This window comes from Ovis aries, chromosome 6 (assembly GCF_016772045.2).
Source record: "Ovis aries strain OAR_USU_Benz2616 breed Rambouillet chromosome 6, ARS-UI_Ramb_v3.0, whole genome shotgun sequence".
In the NCBI taxonomy this organism is placed as follows: Eukaryota; Metazoa; Chordata; class Mammalia; order Artiodactyla; family Bovidae; genus Ovis; species Ovis aries.
The window spans coordinates 113,940,548-113,956,975 of record NC_056059.1 but is presented as its reverse complement, the minus strand read 5'-3'; positions in this window follow the sequence as shown (position 1 = coordinate 113,956,975).

Sequence of the window (16,428 nt, the reverse complement as noted above, 5' to 3'; positions counted from 1 at the left end):
AACTCAGATCATGAACTCCTTATTGCCAAATTCAGACTTAAATGGAAGAAAGTAGAGAAAACCACTAGACCATTCAGGTATGACCTCAATCAAATCCCTTATGATTATACAGTGGAAGTGAGAAATAGATTTAAGGGCCTAGATCTGCTAGACAGAGTGCCTCATGAACTATGGACAGAGGTTGTGACATTGTATAGGAGACAGGGATCAAGACCATCCCCATGGAAAAGAAATGCAAAAAAGCAAAATGGCTGTCTGAGGAGGCCTTACAAATGGCTGTGAAAAGAAGAGAGGCGAAAAGCCAAGGAGAAAAGGAAAGATATAAGCATCTAAATGCAGAGTTCCAAAGAAAAGCAAGAAGAGATAAGAAAGCCTTCTTCAGTGATCAATGCAAAGAAATAGAGGAAAACAACAGAATGGGAAAGACTAGAGATCTCTTCAACAAAATGAGAGATACCAAGGGAACATTTCATGCAAAGATGGGCTCGATAAAGGACAGAAATGGTATGGACCTAACAGAAGCAGAAGATATTAAGAAGAGGTGGCAAGAATACACAGAAGAACAGTACAAAAAAGATCTTCATAACCCAGATAATCACGATGGTGTGATTGCTCACCTAGAGCCAGACATCTTGGAATGTGAAGTCAAGTGGGCCTTAGAAAGCATCACTACAACAAAGCTAGTGGAGGTGATGGAATTCCTACTGAGTTATTTCAAATCCTGAAAGATGATGCTGTGAAACTGCTGCACTCAATATGCCAGCACATTTGGAAAACTCAGCAGTGCCCACAGGACTGGAAAAGGTCAGTTATCATTCCAGTCCCAAAGAAAGGCAATGCCAAAGAATGCTCAAACTACCGCACAATTGCACTCATCTCACATGCTAGTAAAGTAATGCCTAAAATTCTCCAAGCCAGGCTTCAGCAATACGTGAACCGTGAAGTTCCTGATGTTCAAGCTGGTTTTAGAAAAGGCAGAGGAACCAGAGATCAAATTGCCAACATCTGCTGGATCATGGAAAAGCAAGAGAGTTCCAGAAAACTTCTATTTCTGCTTTATTGACTATGCCAAAGCCTTTGACTGTGTGGATCACAATCAACTGTGGAAAATTCTGAGAGAGATGGGAATACCAGACCACCTGACCTGCCTCTTGAGAAATCTGTATGCAGGTCAGGAAGCAACAGTTAGAAGTGGACATGGAACAACAGACTGGTTCCAAATAGGAAAAGGAGTACATCAAGGCTGTATATTGTCACCCTGCTTATTTAACTTATATGCAGAGTACATCATGAGAAATGCTGGGCTGGAAGAAACACAAGCTGGAATCAAGATTGCTGGGAGAAATATCAATAACCTCAGATATGCAGATGACACCACCCTTATGGCAGAAAGTGAAGAGGAACTAAACAGCCTCTTGATGAAAGTAATAGAGGAGAGTGAAAACGTTGGCTTAAAGCTCAACATTCAGAAAATGAAGATCATGGCATCTGGTCCCATCACTTCATGGGAAATAGATTGGGAAACAGTGGAAATAGTGTCAGACTTTATTCTTTTGGGCTCCAAAAGCACTGCAGATGTTTATTGCAGCCATGAAATTAAAAGACGCTTACTCGTTGGAAGAAAAGCTATGAGCAACCTAGATAGCATATTCAAAAGCAGAGACATTGCTTTGCCAACAAAGGTCCGTCTAGTCAAGGGTATGGTTTCTCCTGTGGTCATGTATGATGGCCATGGCCAAAGAATTGATATGTTTGAACTGTGGTGTTGGAGAAGACTCTTGAGAGTCCCTTGGACTGCAAGGAGATCCAACCAGTCCATTCTGAAGGAGATCAGCCCTGGGGTTTCTTTGGAAGGAATGATGCTAAAGCTGAAACTCCAGTACTTTGGACACCTCATGCGAAAAGTTGACTCATTGGAAAAGACTCTGATGCTGGGAGGGATTGGGGGCAGGAGGAGAAGGGGATAACGGAGGATGAGACAGCTGGATGGCATCACAGACTCGATGGACGTGAGTCTGAGTGAACTCCGGGAGTTGGTGATGGACAGGGAGGCCTGGCGTGCTGCGATTCATGGGGTCGCAAAGAGTCGGACACGACTGAGCGACTGAACTGAACTGAACCTCCCTGACTATATGTGTGTGCTTAGTCGCTCACAGGTGTCTGACTCTTTGCAACCCCTTGGACTGTAGCCCGCCAAGCTCCTCTGTCCATGGAGTTCTCCAGGCAAGAATACTGGAGTGGGTTACCATTCCCTTGTCCAGGGGATTTTCCTGACTCAGGGATTGAACCTGGGTTTCCTGTATTGCAGGCAGCGTCTTTACCATCTGAGCCACCAGGGAAGCCCACCTGACTTCTCCCTAATCACCAGGCAAGGGCGCACAGGCCCGAGGCTCTGCACAATAAGTTGCTTCAGTTGTGTGCGACCTTTTGCCGCCACCCGGCTCCTCTGTCCGTGGGTCAGGGATACTGGAGGGGATTGCCATCTTGAGGCGCTAGCCCTCGTGTTCCCCCTTTGTATGGCAAAGTAATAAAGCCTCTCCTTCCTTCTCCTCCACGACTCTGTCTCTGTATCTCTGTTTGGCATTGGTGCACAGTGAGCCATGATATTGGCAACAATTCCATCTTTGCATGGCTCTGCCCTGGGACATGTTCCCCTGAACTGAAATGATCGATCCTCCTGGGCTTGCACCCCAACCCTGGCTCTCGAGACTGTGCAGAGGAAACCCAGATCCCATTCCTGCAGCAGTCCTCAGAGCCCCAGGCTAGGCCCACATCCCCTCAGAGGGCTGCTCACGCGCCTTCCACTCCCTGTGGCCTGGCAGTTGCTTTCTTGGGACTCCACCCACAGGGAGCCTTCCCTGACCAGTTCTGCCCAAGAGAGTCTGTCCCAGGTCCCTCTTCATGGGAGCACTGGCCTCTTTCCTGCCTGTCTCCTTCACTCTGGGCTTTAGCTCCATCTCTGCATCCCCTTGGCCCACCACTGCCCTGGAAGGGCTTAGAAGCTAGTGGGGGAAGATCAGATGATTTAAGATAGACATATTAGGTAAGGATTTCTGCCTGTGCACCCGCCCTTATCTCGTGAACCAAGTAATTGATCCATTGACTCATGGACTCCCTGACTCACAGGTTGATTTCTCAATAGGGCGGTTGGTTTATTCATTGGTTTACCTAGCAAATCTTGATTGCGGCCTTCTTTTTTAAAATTTTATTGAAGTATAGTTTGGAAAGACTGGTGAAGCTGAATCTTCAATACTTTGGCCGCCTGATGCAAAAAGCTGACTTACTGGAAAAGACTCTGATGCTGGGAAAGACTGTGGGCAGGAGGAGAAGAGGGGCGACAGAGGATGAGATGGTTGGATGGTATTACTGACTCAATGGACATGAATTTCAGCAAACTCCAGGAGACAGTGAACAACAGGGAAGTCTGGCATGCTGCAGTCCGTGGGGCGGCAAAGAGTCGAACGTGACTCACTGGAACAACAATAGTTGATTCAATGTGCGTTAATTCCTGCTGTACTGCAGAGTGATTCAGTTATACAAATATATATATGTATTCTTTTTCATATTCTTTTCCATTATGGTTTACTACAGGATAGTGAATCAAGTTGCCTGTACTCTACAGTAGGACCTCTTGCTTATCCATTCTATACGCACCAGTTTGCACCTGCTAACCCCAGCTCCCACTCCATTCCTCCCCAATCCCCCTCCCTCTTGGTGGCCACACGTCTGCTCTCTATGTCTGTGAATGTGTGTCTGTTTCATGAAAAGTGAAAGCGTTAGTCACTGAGTCGTGTCTGACTCTTTGGACCCCATGGACTGTAGCCCGCCAGGCTCCTCTATCCATAGAATCCTCCAGGCAAGAACACTGGAGTGGGTTGCCATTCCCTTCTCCAGGGGATCTTCCTGACCCAGGGACTGAACCCAGGTCTCCTGCATCGCAGGCAGATTCTTTACCGTCTGAGCCACCAGGGAAGCCCTCTGTTTCGTAGATAAGTTCTTCGTGTCATATTTTAGGTTCAGCTGTGGCCTTCCAGGCACTGTGCTGGGCTTTGGGGACCAGGCATGAAAAAGACAGCACTTTGATCCATGAAGCTTACCCTCTCAAGGGACAAGATAGATGCTAAATACACGTGGAAAATCAAACAGGGCTGAAAGATAGTGGTCAGTGACGGCAGATCCCAGCTCCAGGAGGAATCACTTAAGCTCGGGCTTCCAGGCGAGGAGGAGGAGCCCCAGGAAGACCAGAGAGAAGCAGCCCACACAAGGGCCCAGCGCCGGAGGGGACTCAGCGCTCTCCAGGCTCAGAGGGGAAGCCCGCTCTCAAGTGAGTGAACAGCAGCCCTGCCTGATGAACACGGGTTTTGCTCCTAACAAATCACCCCTAATTCTAAGGGCCGCCAGCGAGGAGGTGCCCCCGTCCCCGGCCACACACAGCGCACATGTCTTCCTGGAAACCACCGAAGGCAGCCTCTCCGCAGCTGGCACGGACTCCTCCCGGGGCGGCTGGCAGAGGGGAGAACAGGGCCGCATTGTGAGCATCCCACAGGAGGGCGTGGGGCGAACAGAAGGCCCGAGTGTGTCCAGGGCGGGCAGGCAGGAGCTCAGAATTGCCCACTGAGCCCTCAGTCTCCAGGCCAAGCGTGCGGCCAGGAAGAAACAGGTCTTTATTACGGGAGGCCCGGCACAGCCTGAACCAGAGCACACTCTGGGCCATCCATCTGCAGGCTTCCAGAGGCTTCCAGGGACTGGGGACTGGACACAGAGTCACGGGCGTGTGCAGACAAAGCGAGTCTAATCTGTGGTCCATGGGGGGCTCACACACACACACACACACACACACACACACACACACACACGCACGCACTCACATACACACAGAGTCTCTCTTTCTCATGGGTGCCCGGCCCCCTTTCTTTCTCCCCTCTCCCCTAGCACAGAGACATTTTAAACAATTCTTACACTCTGGGGCTTCCCTGGTAGATCAGATGGTAAAGCGTCTGCCTGCAGTGCAGGAGACCTGGGTTTGGTCCCTGGGTCGGGAAGATCCCCTGGAGAAGGAAATGGCAACCCACTCCAGTATTCTTGCCTGGAGAATTCCATGGACAGAGGAGCCTGGTAGGCTACAGTCCATGTGATCGCAATGGCTGAGCGACTTCACTTCACTTCTTTACACGATGGGGCTGGCTGGTGCCACTTGAAGGCCTGCGTGCCCCGGGTTCAGGGATCCTCAACAGTCCAGTGGAGCAGGTGCCTTAGTGATCCCCACGCTGCTGCTGAGGAAGCAGAGGGTCAGAGGGTGTCAGGGACTCGGCCAGGTTCACGGCTGGAAACAGATGGACATGGATGGAGCCAAGGCCTGTCTGAGCCCAGCACCCGTGTAATCTCACTGCCCTGGTGGGTTCTGTGTGTGTGTGTGTGTGTGTGTGTGAGGTCTGGGTGTTCCTTCAGAAATCTGACCTGGTCAGGACATGCAGCGTGGGCTTAGTCACTGCAACTGTCGGGGAAAAGTACCCTAGAAATGCCCTCCGCCGGTGACCAGAACAGAGTGTCCACTTCAGGCTGGGGCATTTCCTTCATGGGGTCAGAGTTCTGGGGAGCTGGGTCGGCCCCTGGAAGCCTGGTGGGCAGGAAAGGGAAACAGAGCACCAGAGAGAGGGGAGGAGGGGAGGAAGGGGAGAGGAGGAGGGGGGAGGAGGAGGAGGAGGGGAGGGGAGGGGAGGAGGGGGAAGGGAGGAGGGGGAAGGGAGGAGGGGGAAGGGAGGAGGGGGAAGGGAGGAGGGGGAAGGGAGGAGGGGGAAGGGAGGGGAGGGGTCTGCGGAACCTCCCACCCTAAGGCAGGCCCACCTGCTTGGGAAGAGGGATTCAGTGATTTTGGGGATGTGACCTGCTCGTGGTACACTGGCCTCTAACCCTCCCTCCCCCCATTCCCACCATACCTCTTCCATTCCCCGTCCTCAGAGAGTTTTTCAGTCAAATCCACCTGCCCTTCCCCTGGTGCAGGTTCAGAGCTGTCTGAGGACAGATTCCAAGGCTGCTGGGCCTGCCCTTTCACTCCCCTTGCCTCCCGCCTCCCCTGACTTTGGACTCGTTTGCATTCAAAGGCGCTCTCCATGCCCCGCCCCCGCCCCCCCCCCCCCCCCCCCCAGGCTCCTGGGATGCTGTGCCGGCATCCTCCCCCTGAGGGCCCTCCTGGCAGGGCAGGGCCTCTCCCTCCTCCAAGGCTCCTGCAGGCTCCACCCCAGCTCCTGGCCCGTGCACTTCCCCTGCCCAGCTCTGGTCACCGTGGAGATGAGTGACCACCCCTGGGCTGCTCCCCTCTCAAGGGTGGGGGTGGGGTGGCCATTACTCCGGCAAGTTACAGCCATGTCTTGAGCTCACAAATTTCATGAGCTGGGAGCCTGAGCTCTTTGGGGGCTTCAGCCAGAGCCGGAGTCCCCTGAAAGTTTGATCAGGTCCAGAGGTCGGTGCCGGCTGTCTAGTGGGGGCTCCATTTCTGTCCAAGCAGGCCTTCGGTGTGGGCCAGCAGGGGGGCCAGCTTCCCCCAGAGTGAGCACCCCAAAGATGGAGGCAGGTGGAGGGGTGCTCCTAGAGGAGGGGGGGGTTCCCCACCGCTTGGTGGGAGCTGTGTAGGGAGGTAGCTGTGTAGCTGTTTAGGAAGACACAGGGCCCCCCAGCAGGTTCTCTGGATGTTTCTGTTACTCTGTTGAGCCCACATACTGGGAAAGACCCTGATGCTGGGAAGGATTGAGGACAGGAGGAGAAGGGGAGGGCAGAGGATGAAATGGGTGGATGGGATCACCAACTCAATGGACATGAGTTTGAATAAACTCCTGGAGACAGTGAGGACAGGGAAGCCTGGCGTGCTGCAGTCCATGGGGTCGCAAAGAGTCGGACAGGACTGAGTGACCGAAGGACAAGCCCACGTAGTTCCGCTGCAGTTTCCAGAAAAGGGAACTGCGGCCCAGGGAACCCGCTGAAGGCCCTCGGCTCTGAGGATGTCGGTTCAGCGGCAGGACTCCGCCCTCTAGTGACGGCGGCATGTCCCTAGCCGAGGCCTGAGAACCTGTGTGGATGGCGGGGGGGGGGGGGGCGGCTGGCCCTGCCCTTCCTGGACAAGTAGGAAGAATCTTGAATCTTGGCTGCTTCTGCACAGAGTGGGGTCAACGCACATTTATGTCATCAGGCTTGGTCCAACTAGTGACCCAAACTCTCACCAGTGACACCCTTAGAGATCTCCACTAGGGGACAGTGTGGTACAGACTGCAACGGCTGCCTGCTGAGTGGCTGGCCAAATGGCCACAGAGTTAAAGTCCACTCTTAACTTCTCTGGTGAAAGTGAAAGTGTTAGTCGCTCAGTCACGTCCCACTCTTTGCAACTTCATGGACTGTAATCCGCCAGGCTCCTCCATCCGTGGGATTTCCCAGGCAAGAATACAGGAGTGGGTTGCCATTTCCTTCTCCAGGAGATCTTCCTGACCCACGGACAGAACCCAGGTCTCCTGCATTGCAGGCAGATTCTTTACCATCTGAGCCATCAGGGAGAAACCATCGATGACTCCCATGGTCCCCAGAGTAAAGGCTCCCGTCTTTGAAATGTCTTGGGAGGCCTCACCCAGCCCCTGCCCCACCCCCTACCACAGACTCAAACTGTCAGCCCTCAGAGGTTCCCACCAATCAAGTCCACCGTCAGCAGAGGCCCAAGCTCTGCATGCCTGTGGGAGTCAGACCAACGGCCAGCTGTGGGTTCCTTGCTCCCATCGCATGCTTAGCCAATTTTTTCTCTTTTACAAAAAATGTAAAAATTGTTTGCCAAGCTGAATTTTCCGTAAGTTAATTGCGCAGTGATGACCCCACTTTATTTCATGTTCTCCATCTGTGTGTTTGCACATGCTGTTCCTTCTGCCAGGAGTGCCCTTCCCCTCAAATCTCTCTCGGGCAAACTTCAACTCATCTGCAAGGTTCAGCTCAGTCACACCTCCTCCAGGGAGTCATCCCTGACTGCCCACTCCAATCCCAGACCTCATGCAGAAGGTCAAGGTTTTTTCTTGTGACCACTAGATGATTCTTTAGCAGTCTCTGCCCCCTGCTGTACCTTGAGGTCAGGGACTAGGTCTTATTCACCTTTGTATCCTCCATGTCCAGACGGGTCAGTACCCAACATGTTATTATGAACTCAAAACAGTGTTGGGTGAATCAATCAAGAATTTCATGTATAAATGAGGCCATCCAGGGGTGTGGCCAAGGGCTCAGATGCTGGAGCCAGCCTGCCTGGGTCCAACTTCCATTTTCCACCACTTACAGGCTGTGTGGCTTTAGGCAGTTTCCTTGGCTTCTCTGGGTCTCAGTCATCTCAAAGGCTGGAGAGTCGGAAAGGAGTTGGCCAGGTTCTATACAGGCATTTTTATCAAGCAGTGAGTATTTTTTTTTAATCCCAGCTGATTCTAAGACTGAATTTGGCAATAAGGAGTTCATGATCTGAACCACAGTCAGCTCCCGGTCTTGTTTTTGCTGACTGTATAGAGCTTCTCCATCTTTGGCTGCAAAGAATGTAATCAGTCTGATTTGGGTATTGACCATCTGCTGATGTCCATGTGTAGAGGCTTCTCCTGTGTTGTTGGAAGAGGGTGTTTGCTATGACCAGTGCGTTCTCTTGGCAGAACTCTATTAGCTTTTGCCCTGCTTCATTCTGTACTCCAAGGCCAAATTTGCCTGTTACTCTTGACTTCCTACTTTTGCATTCCAGTCCCCTATAATGAAAAGGACATCTTTTTTGGGTGTTAGTTCTAGAAGGTCTTGTAGGTCTTCATAGAACTGTTCAACTTCAGATCTATTCAAGATAATTAGAGATACCAAGGGACCATTTCATGCAAAGATAGGCTCAATAAAGGACAGAAATGGTAGGGCCTAACAGAAGCAGAAGATATTAAGAAGAGGTGGCAAGAATACACAGAACTATACAAAAAAGATCTTCATGACCCAGATAATCACGATGGTGTGATTGCTCACCTAGGGCCAGACATCTTGGAATGTGAAGTCAAGTGGGCCTTAGAAAGCATCACTACGAACAAAGCTAGTGGAGGTGATGGAATTCCAGTTGAGCTATTTCAAATCCTGAAAGATGATGCTATGAAAGTGCTGCACTCAATATGCCAGCACATTTGGAAAATTCAGCAGTGGCCACAGGACTGGAAAAGGTCAGTTTTCATTCCAGTCCCAAAGAAAGGCAATGCTAAAGAATGCTCAAACTACCGCACAATTGCACTCATCTCACATGCTAGTAAGGTAATGCCTAAAATTCTCCAAGCCATGCTTCAGCAATACGTGAACCATGAACTTCCAGATGTTTAAGCTGGTTTTAGAAAAGGCAGAGGAACCAGAGATCAAATTGCCAACATCTGCTGGATCATGGAAAAGCAAGAGTTCCAGAAAAACTTCTATTTCTGCTTTATTGACTATGCCAAAGCCTTTGTGTGGATCACAATCAACTGTGGAAAATTCTGAAAGAGATGGGAATACCACACTACCTGACCTGCCTCTTGAGAAATCTGTATGCAGGTCAGGAAGCCACAGTTAGAACTGGACATGGAACAGCAGACTGGTTCCAAATAGGAAAAGGAGTACGTCAAGGCTGTATATTGTCACCCTGCTTATTTAACTTATATACAAGGTACATCATGAGAAACGCTGGGCTGGAAGAAGCACAAGCTGGAATCAAGATTGTCAGGAGAAATATCAATAACCTCAGATATGCAGATGACACCACCCTTATGGCAGAAAGTGAAGAAGAACTAAAGAGCCTCTTGATGAAGGTGAAAGAGGAGAGTGAAAAAGTTGGCTCATAGCTCAACATTCAGAAAACGAAGATCATGGCATCTGGTCCCATCACTTCATGGCAAATAGATTGGGAAACGGTGGAAACAGTGTCAGACTATATTTTTCTGGGCTCCAAAATCACTGCAGATGGTGATTGCAGCCATGCAATTAAAAGACACTTTCTCCTTAGAAGGAAAGTTATGACCAACCTAGATAGCATATTCAAAAGCAGAGACATTACTTTGCCAACAAAGGTCCGTCTAGTCAAGGCTATGGTTTTTCCAGTGGTCATGTATGGATGGAGAGTTGGGCTATAAAGAAAGCTGAGCGCCGAAGAATTGATGCTTTTGAACTGTGGTGTTGGAGAAGACTCTTGAGAGTCCCTTGGATTGCAAGGAGATCCAACCAGTCCATCCTAAGGAGATCAGTCCTGGGTGTTCATTGGAGGGACTGATGTTGAAGCTGAAACTCCAATTCTTTGGCCACCTGATTCGAAGAGCTGACTCATTGGAAAAGCCCCTGATGCTGGGAAAGATTGAGGGCAGGAGGAGAAGGAGACGACAGAGGATGAGGTGGTTGGATGGCATCACTGACTCAATGGACATGGGTTTGGGTGGACTGTGGGAGTTGGTGATGGAGAGGGAGGCCTGGCATGCTGTGGTTCATGGGGTCACAAAGAGTCGGACACGACTGAGTGACTGAACTGAACTGCTTCTAAGACTGGGAGGAAACATGAAAATGTATAAAGTACGATGGGAACACCGAGACAGAGAAAGAAAGAGCACTGGCAATGGAGCCCGACAAAGTTGGGTGTGACTGAGGCCAGGTCCATGCCCTGTTCCCTTCCAGGACATGTGGATCCTGCCTTTCTGAAATTAAATTATCTCACTGAATCCTCACGTGGTCCTTTGTGAGTATGATCATAGACCTTCTATTGATGGGGAAACTGTTTCCCATGGTAAGGCAGCTGCAAAGTGGTGGAGCTGGGATTTGAACTCACACACTCTGGCCCTTTTCCAATGAGCCAGCTCTTCCCATCAGGTGGCCAAAGTATTAGAACTTCAGCATCAGTCCTTCCAGTGAATCCTTCCGACTCACTGGAAAAGACCCTGCTGCCAGGAAGGAATGAAGGCAAAAGGAGAAGAGGGTGGCAGAGAATGAGATGGTTAGATAGCATCACTGATGGACATGAATTTGAGCAAACTTCGGGAGATAGTGCAGGACAGGGAACCCTGGTGTGCTGCAGTCTATTGGGTCGCAAAGAGTCAGACACGATTTAGCGACTGAACAACAAGTCTGGCCCTTGAACCGGTCACTCAGCCTCTTCACGACCACCCTTTGTTTGCCATTCCCTGTCTTCCGGAGATTCAGCCTCTCACCCTCCATGACTGAGGTCTCCGGAAGCCCCCACACTCCTCTCTACGTTGGTAAGCAGTGGACTGTGTCTCAACATACATGCACGTCCATGCACACGTGTGCAAGCTGTGCAAGCATCTCTGCTTGAAAGAACGTGGCTTCCTGTCCTCTCTGTGCAATGGTCCTGGGTGAGCTCCACTGTGACCGGCTCAGGTTTACCCAGCCAGAGTTGGGATGAACGGCCAGGAAGTGGAATCCCCAACTCACCGAGGCACTGGGTGCCACAGCTGCTCTGCTCCTGATCAGGTTGGGCTGTCTCCCTCTCCTGGCACAAGTCTCAGTGTGGATGCCTCCTCTGGCCAGAGGTCTTTCATCCTGGACTATCCTGGGGATGGAAACAGAGCATCCTGCATGGGGAGCGGGCTGGCGTGGTGGTCTGTGGGCGTGGCGGGGCTGGGTGTCCAGCGTGCAGGGTGCCTCTGCTCACAGCCAGAGTGCCTAGAGCCTGCCCTCCGCAGCAAGAGAAGCCGCTGCAGAGAGAAGCCGCAGCAGAGAGAAGCCGCAGCAGAGAGAAGCCGCTGCAGAGAGAAGCCGCTGCAGAGAGAAGCCAGAGAAGCCTCTGCAGAGAGCTGCAGAGAAGCCGCTGCGCCTCTGCAGAGAGAATTGCTGCAAGCTAGAGCAGAGAAGCCCGCTGCAGCCGCAGCAGAGAGAGCCGCTGCCATAAGAGAAAAATAGCACAGGAGAAGCCGCTGCAGAAGCAGCGAAGGCTCAACATAACCACAAATACACAAAATAGATTATTAAAAAACGACATCCTCTCTGTGCTTCTGCTCCCCATCTGAAACGTGGGGGTCCGTGGGGGTCAACTCTGGATCCTCACCTAATGGAGTCTATGCTGGCTGTGGAATGTGGAGACAGGTCGAGGGGAATCATTGCCCAAGGGTCCCTGGGAGCTCAGGGTCCTGCTGCCTGGAGCAGAGCATCCAGCTTGCATGGAGCCTGGAACCTGGGGGAGAGGAAAGGGGTCAAGGCCTCTTCCTGAGGCAGGAACAGAGACAGCAAGAGACCAAAAGGAATGAATCCTGGACTCAGCCTGGATGGAGCTCAGGGGCTGTGCTGTGTGGACAATGCCACTCTCAAAAGATGGCATGCTGTGATTCCATTTACATAAGCTCTCAACATTACAACAAAATTATATATATATTTTGGAGAAGGAAATGGCAACCCACTCCAGTATCCTTGCGTAGAGAATCCCATGGACAGAGAAGCCTCACAGGCTATAGTCCACGGAGTCTCAAAACTCAGACACGACTTAGCAACTAAAGATATATATATGTATATATATACGTATATAAAACTGTGAAGAGCAGATCAGTGGTTTCCATGGGCTGGGATGGGGAGGTGGATGGCCAGAGGAAATAGCATAAAGGAATTTTTTAGAATGGTGGGGCAGCTCTGTATCCTGATCGGGTAGGTGGTTACACAAATCTGTGTGCAACGAAATTCACAGGAGTATATACAAAGAGAAAAACTCAGTGTATGGAGAAGTGGGAGAAATCCAAATAAACTCTGTGGTTTCGTTAGCAGTTTCATGCCAGTGTCAATTTCTAGATCTTGCCATTGCCTTACAGTTTTGTAAGATGCTGTCACGGGGAGCTGGGTGAAGGGCACATATGAACTCTCTGAATTATATTTTTGCAACTTCTCTGCAAGTCTAAAACTACTTCAAAGTAAAAAACATTAATACGACTTCATCCAACAACAGAATATACATTCTTCTCAAACTCATATGGAATATTCGCCAAGATAGATCATATCTAAAACAAGCCATAAAACACACCTTAAATTTAAAACAAAACAGATTAGGACCTCCTTGGTGGTCCAGGGGTTAAAACTTCACACTTTCAATGCAGCAGGCATAGGTTCAATCCCTGGTCAGGGAACCAAGATCTGGGAAGTCTCATGGAACAGGCAGCAGGCAGGAAAAAAAAAGTTTTTAATTAAAAAAAAAAAAGAACACAGATTATACAATGTATACTCTCAGACCTCACTGGAATTAAAAAAGAAAGCAACAATGGAAAGATAGCTGGAAAACCCCAAGAGACTTGGAGATTAAACAACACTCTTCTAAATAGTCAAGAAATTTCAGGAGAATATGAAAACATTTTGAACTAAATGAGAGTGAAACTACAACTTATCAGAATTTGTGGGATTCAATGAAAGCAGTTCGTAGAAGGAAACTTATAGAATTGAATGCATCTACTAGAAGACACTGTCGGAAAAGGCGATGGCACCCCACTCCAGTACTCTTGCCTGGAAAATACCATGGACAGAGGAGCCTGGTGGGCTGCAGTCCATGGGTCGCCAAGAGTCATACATGACTGAGCGACTTCACTTTGACTTTTCACTTTCATGAATTGGAGAAGAAACTGGCGACCCACTCCAGCGTTCTTGCCTAGAGAATCCCAGGGACGGGGGAGCCTGGTGGGCTGCTGTCTATGGGGTCGCACAGAGTCGGACACGACTGAAGCAACTTAGCCGCAGAAGACACTATCTAAAATCAATCATCTCAGCTTCTAGAAAAAGAAGAGCAAATTCAATCCAAAGTAAGCATAGATGTAACTCATAAGTTACCTAAAACTAAGTAACTTATAACTTATATGCAGAGTACATAATGAGAAACACTGGGCTGGAAAAAGCACAAGCTGGAATTTTTCCAGGAGAAATCTCAATAACCTCGGATATGCAGATGACACCACCCTTATGGCAGAAAGTGAAGAACTAAAGAGCCTCTTGATGAAAGTGAAAGAGGAGGGTGAAAAATTTGGCTTAAATCTCAACATTCAGAAAACTAAGATCATGGCATCCAGTCCCATCACTTCAAGGCAAATAGATGGGGAAACAGTGGAAACACTGGCTGACTTTATTTTGGGGGGCTCCAAATGGTGACTGCAGCCATGAAATTAAAAGATACTTACTCCTTGGAAGGAAAGTTATGACCAACCTAGACAGCATATTCAAAAGCAGAGACATTACTTTGCCAACAAAGGTCTGTCTAGTCAAGGTTATGGTTTTTCCAGTGGTCATGTATGGATGTGAGAGTTAGACCGTAAGGAAAGCTGAGCACAGAACTGATGCTTTTGAACTGTGGTGTTGGAGAAGACTCTTGAGAGTCCCTTGGACTGCGAAGAGATCCAAACAGTCCATCCTAAAGGAAGTCAGTCCTGAATATTCATTGGAAGGACTGATGCTGAAACTCCAATATTTTGGCCACCTGATTCAAAGAACTGACTCAATCTGAAGAGACCCTGATGCTGGGGAAAGATTGAAGGCGGAAGGAGAAGGGGACGACAGAGGATGAGATGGTTGGATGGCATCACCAACTGGTGTCCTGGTGATGGACAGGGAGGCCTGGTGTGCTGCAGTCCATGGGGTCACAAAGAGTTGGACATGACTGAGCCACTGAACTGAACTGAAGCATAGATGGCCAATAGGCACACAAAAAGACGCTCAACATCGCCAGTCACAGGGAAATGCAAGTCAAACACACAAGGAGATCTTGTCTCACTTTGGTCAGAGTGATTGTAATTCAGTAACTCCACCTGGCTGAGAAATGAACCAGAGGTGCCCAAGTCTTGCACTCAGCACCCAGATAAATGACTCCTCCTGCTGGGTGTTGGTGGGGAGAGTGGACTGGAAGAGAGGGGGATGGAGTGTCAACTTCGGTTGTTGTTATTCCTGTTGGCGTTTTCCCCATCATCACCATCATCATTGACCCTGAAAAGCCCCTACCTCCTCACCACCTCATGCCGTCAGGGTTTATTTCAGTCGCTCAATCTTGTCTGACTCTTTGTGACCCCATGAACCACAGCACGCCAGGCCTCCCTGTCCACCACCAACTTCTGGAGTCCACCCAAACCTATGTCCATTGAGTCGGTGATGCCATCCAACCATCTCATCCTCTGTCATCCCCTTCTCCTCCTGCCTTCAATCTTTCTCAGCATCAGGGTCTTTACAAATGAGTCAGCTCTTCGCATCAGGTGGCCAAAATATTGGAGTTTCAGCTTCAACATCAGTCCTTCCAATGAATATTCAGGACTGATTTCCTTTAGGATGGACTGGTTGGATCTCTTCGCAGTCCAAGGGACTCTCAAGAGTCTTCTCCAACACCACAGTTCAAAACCATCAGTTCTTTGGCGCTTAGCTTTCTTTACAGTCCAACTGTCACATCCATACATGACTACTGGAAAAAACAGAGCCTTGACTAGATAGAGCTTTGTTGACAAAGTAATGTCTCTGCTTTTGAATATGCTGTCTAGGTTGGTCATCACTTTCCTTCCAAGGAGTAAGCGTCTTTTAATTGCATGGCTGCAATCACCATCTGCAGTGATTTTGGAGCTCCCCAAAATAAAGTCAGCCAGTGTTTCCACTGTTTCCCCATCTATTTGCCATGAAGTGATGGGACCAGACGCCATGATCTTAGTTTTCTGAATGGTCACCATCAGAGTGGCCATTGTCCAGAAACTCTGAAAATAGCAAGCGTTGGTGAGGCTGTGAAGGCACTGGGACCCTCGCGCACTGCTGGTGGGGATGACAGTGTTGGGACTGAGTGGGCAACAGTATAGCGGGCCCTCAAAAAAGAGTGAAAATGGAGCCGCCGCTCGGTCCGGTAGTTCCACTTCGGAGAATAAGAGAGTGGAAAGTGAAAGTCGCTCAGTCATGTCCGACTCTTTGCGACAGTCCATGGGGTTCTCCAGGCCAGAATACTGGAGTGGGTAGCCTTTCAATTCTCCAGGGGGTCTTCCCAACCCAGGGATTGAACCCAGGTCTCCCGCATTGCAGGCTGAGCCACCAGGGAAGCCCAAGCACTCTTCTGAGTATATACACCTTTGAACTGACACCTGGGCCTCAAGCCCTCATGTTCATAGCAGAGTCATTCATAAATGCCGAAAGCTGGAGGCAGCCTAAGGGCCCATCAACAGATGGATGGATATTGGGAATTCCCTGCCCGTCCAGTGGTTACGACCGGGTGCTTTCACTGTCGTGGGCCCAGGTTCGATCCCTGGTTGGGGAACTAAGATCACAAAAGCCATGTGGCACTGCCAAAAAAAACAAGAAACAAAACCCCCAGATGGATGTATAAACAAAGTATGGCTTATCCATACAAGGGAATATGATTCCGCCTTTATTATAAAGGAAGGGGCCCTGTCACACACTGTGACAGGGAGGAAGCTTGAAGACATTACGCTCGGGGACATA